Consider the following 12,672-nt stretch of genomic DNA (forward strand, 5'->3'; position numbering starts at 1 on the left):
TCCGTTAGGTGTTTGGCCGAGCTCCTCCTCCTATTTGTGGTGTGCGTCTTGATGTTGTTCCACAAATGGAGGGACCTACAGTTTCAAGCCGACTCCGAACGGCAGATATTTTTATGAGGAGCTTTTTCATGGCAGAAATACACTCGGAGGTTTGCCATTGCCTGCCGAGGGGCGACCGCTATTAGAAAAATGTTTTTATTAATTTTGCCTTCACCGAGATTCGAACTAACGACCTCTCGGTGAATTCCGAATGGTAATCACGCACCAACCCATTCGGCTACGGCGGCCGCCTGTAGAAATTAATAAGCCAACAAAAAATAAATCGATTTTTTGAACCAACGAAACCCATGTAACCCCTTAAACCACCTTTTGCCATTTTTCCTCTAGAGACATTGATCCATCAGTGTAAAACTTTTGTGGTTTCTCGGCGAAAAACTGCGACAAGTAATTTTCACAGGCTTCTCTTGAAGCCAACTTTACTCCATTAAGGGAGTTCTGCATTGACCGAAGCAAATGGTAGTCCGATGGTGCAAGGTCAGGGCTATATGGTGGATGCATCAAAACTTCCCATCCAAGCTTTCCCAGTTTTTGCCGAGTCATCAAAGATGTGTGTGGCCTAGCGTTGTCCCGATGGAAGACGACGCCCTTTCTGCTGATCAGTTCTGACCGTTTTTTTCGATTGCTTGCTTCAATCTCATCAGTTGTTCGAGCAGAGTGGAGCAGCTCATAGTGGATAATTCCTTTCCAATCCCACCAAACACACAGCACAACCTTTCGAGGCATCAATCCTGGCTTTGCGACCATTTGCTGAGCTTCACCCCCCTTGCACCATGATCTTTTTCGCACATTATTGTCGTATTTGATCCACTTTCCAATATATTTTTATAAAAAAAAGTATTAAAAAAGTAAATAAACAGTCAAAGCTTGGCAAAATGTCGCTGCGCAATTATTGCGACCACGTCTGTATAGGATTGTAAGCTGGCGGTGTACTTTTGCCTGGAATATCCTAAGTGATATTTGTTTCTATATTTGTATTGGAGTGTCTTTAATGTTCAACCACACCGGATATACAGCTATTCGTGTACATTGTTCTTCAATTATTTTTTATTGCTATTGTTATTATCTTCCTATTTCTTTTTTTCTTGCAGCGGCGGTAATCTTTGTCGTTATAGTTTGTTTATGCAATTCCAACACGCGAAGATCCATAATAAGACATTGAAAACTATCATTCGATACAAACAAGCCTTGATTCTCGTTATTCTACAGAAAAATGCTAACTTACTTCTGTATGCACTTATGTATGTATGTATGTATATACTTATAGAGTCGTAAAGACACGATCTTCACCTTATTAGCGAGGCCCTTCAAATTAATAAATAAAAAATAGAAACAAACAGTCATAGATATTCAATGCCTAATTCGAAATAGCTTTCATGATATCAATTTTTCAATATGTAAAGGTCGAAACCTATCCGTATGCGAGTATTATTTTTCTGTGGTTGAAAGAATTGACAGTGGAAAGCAGCCCACCTGCCGGGTGGTTAAAACTTCGCATGTAGAGTCCAGAGGGTTCTACTTTCGCATTGCAAGTGTTAAAGGACTGTTTTAGACTGCACAGTGGAATAAACATTTTGATCACCATCACGCGCCTTTTATTCATACGAGTGTTTCATATTCGGTGAGCCTTAGTGAAATTTACTGCGTAAAATGTTTTTAGAACATTTTAATCCTCTGATTGCCCCTTCAACTTTCGTGCAACTTCTTTCACAAAAGTGTGAGAAAGATCAGTTCACCTTGACTTTAGTCGGTTAAAATGTATCACAAAAAATTGAATCGGTAAATTTAACTATTAGTCTTTAGTAGTAATCTTATTTGAAATCGTTTTATGTATGAAATTTCAAGTAAACGAATTGAATGAATTGAAAAGAAATTTGATGATGTTACCATACATGATGAGGTGTGACTATCATCGATAAAGTTCTTAACAACGACCCTTAAATTATTCCACAGCCATAGAAAACATTGCTATTACTAAAATCGTTTTTCTGTTGTACTCCACCGCGCAGTGGTACGGAATGTAAAGCAAGAGATGGTGAGCTAGTCAAAGAAAAAGATCTTCTATACGCCGTACTTTCGGTGGCAATGGCTATCCTCCAACAGGAAAATGTGCAATCGATCGCCCAAACTAAAGTGTGTTCGGATATTAGGTACTTTTTCCAATAGAGTTTCTTTGACAGATCACGTGTGATTACTGTCAAGCTAAATACATAACTTTTTTCAGAATTCATGGACATTTAATCATGGAAAGACTTACGCCTCAACAACTTTTGCAAATCGTAAAATTTTATTACGAAAATCGAAGCTCTGTCAAAAGTATTCATCGCGCGCTAAGGTCAACTTTCGGCGGTCAGCGATGAGGCCCATTTTCGGCTTAATGACTATGTCAATAAGCAAAATTGCCATATTTGGGCTGAAGAACAACCCAAAGCCCTTCAAGAACAGTCGTTACATCCATTGAAAACAACCGTTTGGTGCGGCCTATGGGCTGAAGGAATCATCGACCCACATTTCTTTAAAGACAAGGCTGTCGCCAATGTATCGGTGAATGGCGAACACTATGGCACCATAATAAACCACTTATTTATGCAGGAAACTGAAGCCCATGGTACCCACAACATTTGGTTTCAATAAGACGACGCTACTTACCATACAGCCATGCAGCCCGTGAAACAATGGATTTACTACGTCGTCGTTTGGGTGAGCAATTTATCACTCGTTCTCTTCTCGGACCAGTAGATTGGACACCAAGATCGTGTGATATCACACCTTTGGATTTGTATTGTAGGGGTATGTAAGTCGGATATGTAAAGGTGGCCACAGTAACCGAATGGGTTGGTGCGTGATTACCATTTTGAATTCAGAGAGAACGTAAGTTCGAATCTCGCTGAAACACCTAAATTAAGACAAATGTTTTTCTAATAGCGGTGGGCCCTCGGCAGGCAATGGCAAACCTCCGAGTAAATTTCGGTCATGAAAAAGCTCCTCATAAAAAAATGTTTGGCGTTCGGAATAGGCTTGAAACTGTAGGTCCATCCATTTGTGGAACAACATCAACATATATATATATAAAGTCCAAATGCTTTGTGGATAAACCAGCTTCGAATGAGGCATTGGAACCCAACATTATTAAAGTTATTCACGAGATACCGACCGAAGTCCTCCAGCAAGTCAATCAAACTTGGTGTTTACGGATGACCGAATTGCGACGCAGTTGCGGTCAACATTTGAAAGGGATTATCCTTAAAAAATAAATGTCATAAATGGTTCTACACAAAAATAATAAAGTTTGCTCAATCAATTTGAATTTTCGTTCAATATTTAACAGCGATTAGTCGCGATTCTGCAGGCATGCAAAATGCTTCGGGATCACTGTTGGAAGGGTGACATTAATATTTTTTCCGATAGTCAAGCTGCTATCAACGTCCTGTCGTCGCCGTATTGCAGCTCTCTTCTGGTGAACTCCTGCAAGGAGGAACTCAAACGTCTCGAACGTGCAGGAAACATTTCCCTTATCTGGGTTCCTGGGCACAGAAATAAAGAGGGAAATGAAATTGCCGACGATCTTGCCAGGAAGGGGCGACAGAACCGGTTTCAGCTGTCCTCTTTTCAGACATCGATGTCCCCTTGAACGTTGTTAAAGGGAAACTGCACAATTTCTTTCTTAAAAAAGCGCAAGACAGATAGAGGTCTCTCTCATCGTGTGCTATTTCGAAAACACTATGGCCTCAATACGACAGAAACAGAATGCTTAAGGTGATGGGAATCCCCCGCCATTCAATTTCCAAACTCATTGCGGTGTTCACTGGTCACTGGGTGATCAGTACTCATGCAGAGAAGCTTGGAATTCCGTACAACCCCTATTACAGAAGTGTGGGAATCCTACAGAGAAAGAGACTGTTGAGCTCTTTCTTTGCAAATGTTCCGCTCTGGCGGTTAGGCGCTTGAGATTCCTTAGCTTGCCCTTTGGGGAGGACTTGAAGAAATTCTCCAGCCTAAGTCCCTTATCTCTCCTCCACTACATCAACAGCACTGAATGGCTGTAGACGGCTTTTCTCTTCCCTAAATCTTTTCACAGGTAGTGGTCCACACTATGGTATTAAAACGGCACGTAAGTGCTACTTGAAGTGTACCTGGGGTACTCTTGCCATCTCACCTATCTACCTACCTAGTCCTAACTAAAGCCACTTTTTTCGATCACTATTCATGCGATTGCAAAATTTCGGTAATGCGTAGTTCTATGGACTGCTAATTCAGCAACCTCAGTCCGGTGGACACGATCTTATGACTGCTGTTACAGCTATCCATACTGCGTTTTGGACACTACTTAATTTCCTGTACATTAAAGGCAGTGGCAAATGACCGCCCGGACTATGTTGCCAGATGAAAGGAACTATGGCAGTTTGCTCATAAAAGTCTCAACTGGTTAAGAATCAAATCGATAAAAGTAAGTTTTTAATTGACTTCGGCCTTTTGTGTGCACCTATAAAAACTCTAAACAAAAATTTGCATAGCATTTAATCACAAATAAAATAAAAAAAATTAAAAATAACAGTTATAACTTGCCGCACCCATTTGACCAACTGTCAACACCTTTTCGCTTATAATATTGCGCGATACGCTGGGCTAAGTGCGTATGTATTTGTGTGCGTCTTTGGACTGCAGTTAAAATCCAAACCAAACTAAGAGACTGGAAAAAGTCTGCACCTCTGACTATGTAAGTAGATATGCATGTATTGTAGATGGTGGATGGTAGAAGGCTGAAGAGGTGCTTACGTGTAACTGGAAGAATGAAGAAGAGTGCCGTTGGAGTCTTGACACTTCCTGCTTAATTAAAAATCTCGACTCGTGCCACAACGATGTGGCACGTAGTGCATAAATATCCATAAACCTAACGATTACATCCGGATGAAAGCAACAGAAACCACTGAACCTTTATTGACCGAAACAATCGGTGTTGTGGTATACAAACACACACACAGAAATACATGAAAGTAAGATATAAAAAAGAAATCGATGATGGTTTATAACATTTTTATATACACACATATACAAATACATACATACATACATACATATACATATGCACTTTATACAGTTGGATAATTTCATTCGTAACTTTTATTCGTACAGCGTAGTCGAATATTTCATCTCCAGCAAAATGTTATTGTAAATAAATGGATAAGTATATAAATATATATGTATGTAGGTATGCCCTCATACATACACACGCCCAAAAGCAGCATAGTTGCATAGTTGCGATGTTGCAACGCGCTAACGGAAAATTTCCTGCAGCAGTAAAAACTTGATGCGCTCAATGGAAATTGGTTAGCTGACATATTTTCGATTAATTTTTATCACTGCTTCTGCCCGAGCACACACACATACATGCACTTTACCAACCCTGCACATAAAATCTGAGTTAGTGAAAAAACAATTTCTGGTTCGGAACTAGTAAAATTTCGTCAATTGTGAACCACTTCGCTATACATCTCGTAGTGACATTTGTTTGCAGAATTTGACGATGTGAAAGCTGAAAATTAAAGGCAAGTCCACAACATTAACAATGCCTTTCATTCACTGATTGCAGTAGAAAGAAATATGTATATAGTATTGTAAAAAAACTATTAAAGGTATTTACATTTTTTTTTGCAGTTTTATTTGTTAGATCTTCAAATAAATACCTGATATCTCAAGAATTTTGTGCCAAAATTTCAAGTTGAATAGAGCAAAATTGACGAAATTATGAGCATTCGAGCATCCGTTGCTCCAGAGCGAGTTTCTATACCTGCGCGACTTTAAAGCGCACTTCTGATACTCGTACTTTAGATATTTCGCACAATATTTCTTCACATAAGTAACCAGGTATCCCTTTTTTAACAATTATTAACTTTACGCACTCGGAGTGCAAAAATCCTCTTACTCAACCCATCGCCAGGGTGCCACCTGAGAAATGAGTCTCTACATTCTTGCTCCTCCCACCCCTGCTTCTGTGCTGACGTATTCAAAGTTTTGGGTTGGTAAGGAAACAAGGATGTGGGAGGCAATGCAGTATGAGGCTTAGCAAAGACCGCATGCAAAGTATGTACATACATATGTCTCCCTTAAACATTTTTTATGATGATCAAAGAGAGGCAGAACCTTGCTATGGCCATGGTCAAGAGGTAATTGACGGGTAGGCATTAAACGCTAATGGAGGAGTTCCCGGAATAAAAACCAATATGGGGAGTATGAAGAATAAAGACCAGGTCTGCATACCAGCACAAACGTCGGTGAGAGACATGGCTGGTACCACCAGCGGGTACGGAATGGAACCATGTTCTACTCTACGTGTCGAAAGCAGTCAGACCTCTGTTGGGACGGATGTAGGCACCAGTGGCTGTAGTAATAATGCAAAAACGAATAAAAGGTTGACCATCCGAAGTACTGCAGTGGATACAGACTCAGACCTAGAGAGTGTTTATAGCGTCCCAACCGTGAACACAGCTGCAAGCACAGAGCTTCTCAACTCCCCAAAGGCTTCTACTTCGAGTGCTGCCCCCTTGGACAGGCCGTAGAAAAAGATCAATAAAGAGGAACACAAAGCTCTCGCTCAATATAAAGCAACAATATGGATCCAACTGCGCTTACGCAGTAAGGTAACATTTTCGCCCTCGGAACAAGAGAGCCTAAAATGGGCAAACGAAACAATTGCGAAAGGCAGATAGCATTTCTCTAAGGAAACTGTTCCACGCAGGAAATCCAGACGCGAACGGATCTCAGAAGTTTATACTCCAAATTAACAAGAAGGCCGAAACCCTGCTATACCAACGCTTCGGTAAGATGTCTTGGAGCTCGGGTAACGTACACCTGCGTCTTAAGAAACGACACCCTAAGGACGGCAACGAAAACACTTTGGAGGCCGGAGAAGTAGAGAGAGACGTCGGACTGGAATCCATGAAGAATGCTGTTCTTACGCTTCGGAGTGAAGACACGGATACAGTTGAGGGTGATACATATATTTACATAGAGAATCGACATACAGCCGTTCCTATGTCACAAAGAGGAATACCTCGAGAAATATATGGGAGTTGAATGATATGAGGATGCTTATTGGTTTCACGCTCAACTAAGCCCCATACGTAGCAGTCCAGGAGATTAAGAACTGGGGAGTTGGACGGCTATAGGTTTGGTGTTATGTGACCATGGAAATTTTCTGCCATCCAATCTTTTGTCGGCATTGCTTTGTGTGAAGGAGCAGAGTCTTGCTGAGCGATGGTGTGGGCTGTCACCGCGTACACTATAAACCCTAGGTTTCACTTCTGTCTGTATAACCTCGATATGCGCAGCAGAGTTCACTCGAAATCCTTGGGTAAAGAAGTTTGGCGGGACATGACATGACCTTTCTGGCAAAGAACACCTAAAACAAGTACAGTGCCTGGAAACTTCGCGTGGCATGACAACAGGAACCTCTTTAGGATTGCAACACAACCATCTGTCATTTCTGTGGTTGAGATATAGCTCTTAGTCAATATTCGTCAGATAAAACCTTAACATCTTAGGCGCTTCAGCGTGTTTAATTTTCTTTAGAAGGCGTTCTGATCGAATAACTCGCTGTTTTCGTGGTTGCTCCGACCTAAGCTGTCTTCTGCGCATAACATAGTATTTATATCGAAGATTTTTATCGACAACTCGACGGATAAAACCTTCAGAAACATCAAGATCCCTAACAAGGGTCCCCATTGATTTTTAAGTTGTAGTCCTCAATGTCTTATCTGAAAAAGCGGAAAAGTAAAAATAATGATTTAGAGTGCTCGGCTACCGTATGCACCCTGTATATGTTAATAATTGGCGCTTACACTTTTATTTTAGGTCTTTGGCCGAGCTCTCCCTCCTATTTGTGGATGCGTCCATGTAGTTTTCCACAAATGGAGGGACCTACAGTTTTAATGCCACCTTAGTCCGAACGGAAAATGGCTTTTTATCAGGAGCTTTTTCAAGGTAGAAATGTACTCGCAGGTTTACCACTGTTTACAAAGGCCACTAGGCCTTTTCTAGTCAAGGAGAGAGGGCTCACTTGACGAAAAATTTGAATGCGAAAGCAACAACAAAGTTATCGAGCAAGATTCGCCACATAAAACTATTTTACAAACAAATGTAATTTTAGGCAGCGCTGTCAAGGTCTTGTTATTTATACCAGTTGCTTCATCTATTCGCCTCTTGCTGACGCTTGGCGAAAAGCAGAGGCCAACTATCTGTAACGCCTAAAAAAATTTCAAAAAATTTATTTTTTCACCGAATTAAACCCCCTCCCCCTTAAATCCACCTTCTTTTTGCATTTTTTTGGCACAGGAATTTAATTTTTCCCTACAGACATTTTTACTCGTAGCCGTTTCTGAAATACGATCAGGCCGAGAGGGCGATATTGGAGCTACCAGATGGGTGCGAGCACTTTCTACCACAGAAAAACTGTGAAGCTGTTGTGGTGCAATCTCCAGCCGTTATCGGCGAGTTCGGGCCGCACAGTACCAGTCCGGTACTAGTGAATTTCTATGCCGGGCAAAATAATATCATTTGCTAGGGAAATGCATCGATCCATATGTGTTGGTACTTTTACTTTTTTGTGTGTACTTAAGCACTTCAATATATCACATACGTAAGTGGTCTTACATCTCAAGCCATCACCACAAAACGTTCATCACTTGGTTGACGTTTCCGTGGTGGACAAACAGAATGACATTTGTTTGCTGTTTCAATGTGTTATCAGCATGCATCACACTTCATCTTTAGATTTTGATATTTTACGGTTACTGCACTCTGCTTTTTGTTTGTGTACTGATTGCATCAGATCAAGCAGTTTATGAGCGTTTGAGCGCAAATATTTATTTTTGATAAGCGGCTGAGATGTTGCGCTGAGATGACCATCTCCAATATTTTCAATATTGACAGCACTTCATTTACTTTTCCACGACATGCCAGCCAAGTTAGTCAATATTTACTAAAGTTATCTAAAAATTAAATTTGTTTTGCAGCACAATTTTTTTTACAGTCAGTGCCCTCTTCTTTCTACTTCTGTTGGGAAAATGTTGATACTCTCTAGATCAATTAACTGTTATTGCAACATAGTTGGTTTCCGAAAGAAAAATCTGAGTTAATGCTACTTGTGAATACTATGGCTTTGAAATATAGAAAATAATCTTATTTTTTAAGAAACACAAATAAAAAAATATTTCTGTTTTGTATTGTCTCAAAAATGTCTGTCAAAAGTTTACAACTGAAAATACTTTTCTATTTTCTGAAATAAATAAAGTAAACACCAAAAATCGAACATCTGCGTTGTTGGTACAAAAAATAGGATCACTTCAAATAGTAATTATTACATTTAAGTTTCCATATCTTCATCGTTATTAATTTTAATTTCCAAATTTGTACGAAAAACTTTTACTCCACAAAAAATTCAACCAATAAATTCAAACCTCAAACATTTGCGATTATGAGAGTTTTGCTGTCGACTTTTTTTCTCGTCTTGTATAAATATAAAAGTTTTAAGGCGTTTGAAATTCAACCACACCAGTTCAAATAAATACATATGTATGTACCTACTTACATACACATATATTCATATACGTTCATGTCTCTGGTTTGGGGGATCGTATCACATCCGTGACGGCAACGTGATAGGGCAGCTCTCAGCTTCAAGGCTGGGAAATAATTAGTTTGTGGTTTTGTCTTGCCTTTAAAGCACTTATGTATGTATATACTTATATACATATGTATGTATGTATGTATGTATGTATGTATATGTGTGTGCATACATACTTTTTCGTTTGTTTTTTAATTAAATTTTCTTGTAGCTCTGGAAGCTGACTTGATAAGAATGCCACACTACGACACCACAACTAATCGACGCTAAGCAGCAACAACAGCTTAATAATTTTGAGTTTCTATGGGAATTTGTGCTGGGAGCTGACCACAACCAGCATCGTGTCACATCCACTTTGATAAATGGAATTGAAATTCCCTACCCTCATACCCTTACATGGAATACCTATATGCAGACTCCCTGATTTATCAAACTGCTAAAAGATCTTTTGAAACCGCATTCCGATAAAACAAATATGTTTGGATCTGAAAAATTCAAGAAAAGTTAACATTCAGAAAAGTTAACATTAGAGTGAGTTCAGAGATCGATTTTGATCACAATATTGACTTTGGGGGCACTAACTTCCTTAAGAAAAGTGACTGGGTATCTAGGGTCCTTCTAGTTGATTACCAAGTTCCAATCGCCATAGACAGAAAGAAGCTCACAGACTTACAAGCCACTGTAGGCCTGCAGTTTTAACACGCTGATCTTTTCCCACGGTTCCTGGTGACCGTCGTTACACTTTTCGTGCGACCGACAGTATTAAAGTTAAAAGATAAATGTAATCTAAATGAATGTATTTAAATATACTCTTAATAAGCTTTATTGAGGCATTCTAGCAAAAGTGAGGCTGTTACAAAATTTAACAATTTTTTTCGTTAAATTTTTGGCTTTCTTAGACACAAATAAACACGGGTCTACGAGTGGTATAAGGCTTTTTCAGAGAGACAAAAAGTCGTGGTAGATTTGCCCCGATTTGGTCGCCCATCAACATCTTCAACGTATGAAAACGTTGACAAAGTCAAGGAAGTGATGCTGGCAAACCATCTTCTAAGTTTGAGGGTGGTAGCTCCCCTTAGCGTGTCTCGCAACATTTTACACCATCAATTGGTCATCAGACGCGTGCTTGCTCGTCTCGTTCCAAGAGAGTTGAATTTCTTTCAAAAAATTCATCGGAAGAAGGTGGCTGAAGACATGTTTAATCAAGTGAATTCGGACCCAACGTTTATACAGCGCATCATAATAGGTGATGAGACGTGGGTATATAAGATTGACATGCAAACCTGTCAGCAGGCAGCTGAATGGGGCTATCCACATGAGCCGAAACCCAAAATCCCACGTCAAAGTCGGCCAAAAGAGAAAATCATGCTACTCGATTTCTTTCATTTTCATGGTGTTGAACACTCGGAATTCATTCAAAATGGTTCTACGGCAAATAAAGAATATTATTTTGAAATAATCCGAAGTTTGAGAGAGAATATGCGTAGGAAACGCAAAGAAAACTCATGGGTCTTGCACCATGATAACGCACCGTCTCTCAAGGCTCATATTGTGAACACTTTTTTGACCAAAAACTCGACAGATATTATCGAACAACAATCAGTGGATTTAGCCCCTTGTGACTTTTTCCCAAAATTTAAATTGCCACTCCTCGCACACCGGTTTGAGTCGATAGAGGCCATTAAGGAGAATTCGTTGAAGGAGCTGAAGAAGATCTCTTCAAACGCATTTAAAAGGTGCTTTTATGACTGGACTAATCATTGGCATTGGTTCGAATGGAGCCTATTTTGAAGGCGACAAAATAAATTTAGATGATTAAACAAATATTTTGCGTTTTATTGAACAATTCCAGGTACTTTTTTGACATAATGTATTTTCGAACTTTATGGACGACTCCTACCTTTCTCTGTAATTTATGAACAATTTTTCTTTCCTTTCTTTTTCTGTAATATATCAAAAATTTTTCCAAAGTGGAATTTTTCTCGAAGTGGAATTTGTTCATTTGTTCATTCAATTTTTCTCGAATTCAATTTGTCTTCCAAGATGTCTAATGTAACTACAAATGTGTCCCAAAAAGTTAAGTCTAGACATATTTGCATATGTACATACACACACAAAGGTACATATTTATATCTATCTTTATTAGTGTGCATGTGTGAGAAATAAGATCTTTATAGTTTTGAATTTAAGTACAGAAATGGATACATTCACGTGTAACACTTTTTATTCAGCATTTCATTAAGTGTGAGTCTAAAAAATTATTAAGCTGCAATTAACCGTATAAACGAGTTCACTCTTGTTACAATTTAGCATCACAGTCTCCCATTAACACCAAGCTGACGAAACAAAAAAAAATTACTAATTTAAAAAAAAGTTACCGAAAAAAGTCCAAAGACGCAGAAACACAGCTCATGAACGAAATTTTAGTTTCTCAGCACCTTTCGACCTCGCCATGTACCGTGTACCGCTTTGGACGCTCTCGAGTCTAAGTGCATGCAGCCCGTCTGCAGACCGTGGCTGTGACGAAATGAGGGAAATGGGTGGAAGAGAAGCGGCAGACAGGCAGCAAATGACCAAAAAAGTGTTTCTCAAGTTTTTGTTTTTGATAAACCGAAACATGATCTGCAACTTATCCGGCAGCTTGACTAACATCATATTCCGTTCGGCAGTTTCACACCAGCGGTGCAGCAGAAGCGGCGGCGGCGGTGATTCAGTGAAGCAAGTGAAGGCAATTAAAAAGACAACTGCCCAACTTGTTTGCACAACTTTTCTTTTTTTTAATTTCTTTTTCGGTTTTTTGTTTTCGTTTGCTGCTCTTTTTTACAAGCTCTTTGGACAAGCCTGCTTTATGATGCGCTTCTGCGGTACATACTCGCATTTTGGTGTTTTCTTTTTCATATTTTTTTTTTTGTTTTTTAAGAAAATATTGCAAAAGTGTCATAAAACATCATTTAATGACAGCCACCAATGAAACGCAACTAAGCAGCAGGCTG

Source organism: Anastrepha ludens, chromosome 3 (assembly GCF_028408465.1).
Source record: "Anastrepha ludens isolate Willacy chromosome 3, idAnaLude1.1, whole genome shotgun sequence".
Classification (NCBI taxonomy): domain Eukaryota; kingdom Metazoa; phylum Arthropoda; class Insecta; order Diptera; family Tephritidae; genus Anastrepha; species Anastrepha ludens.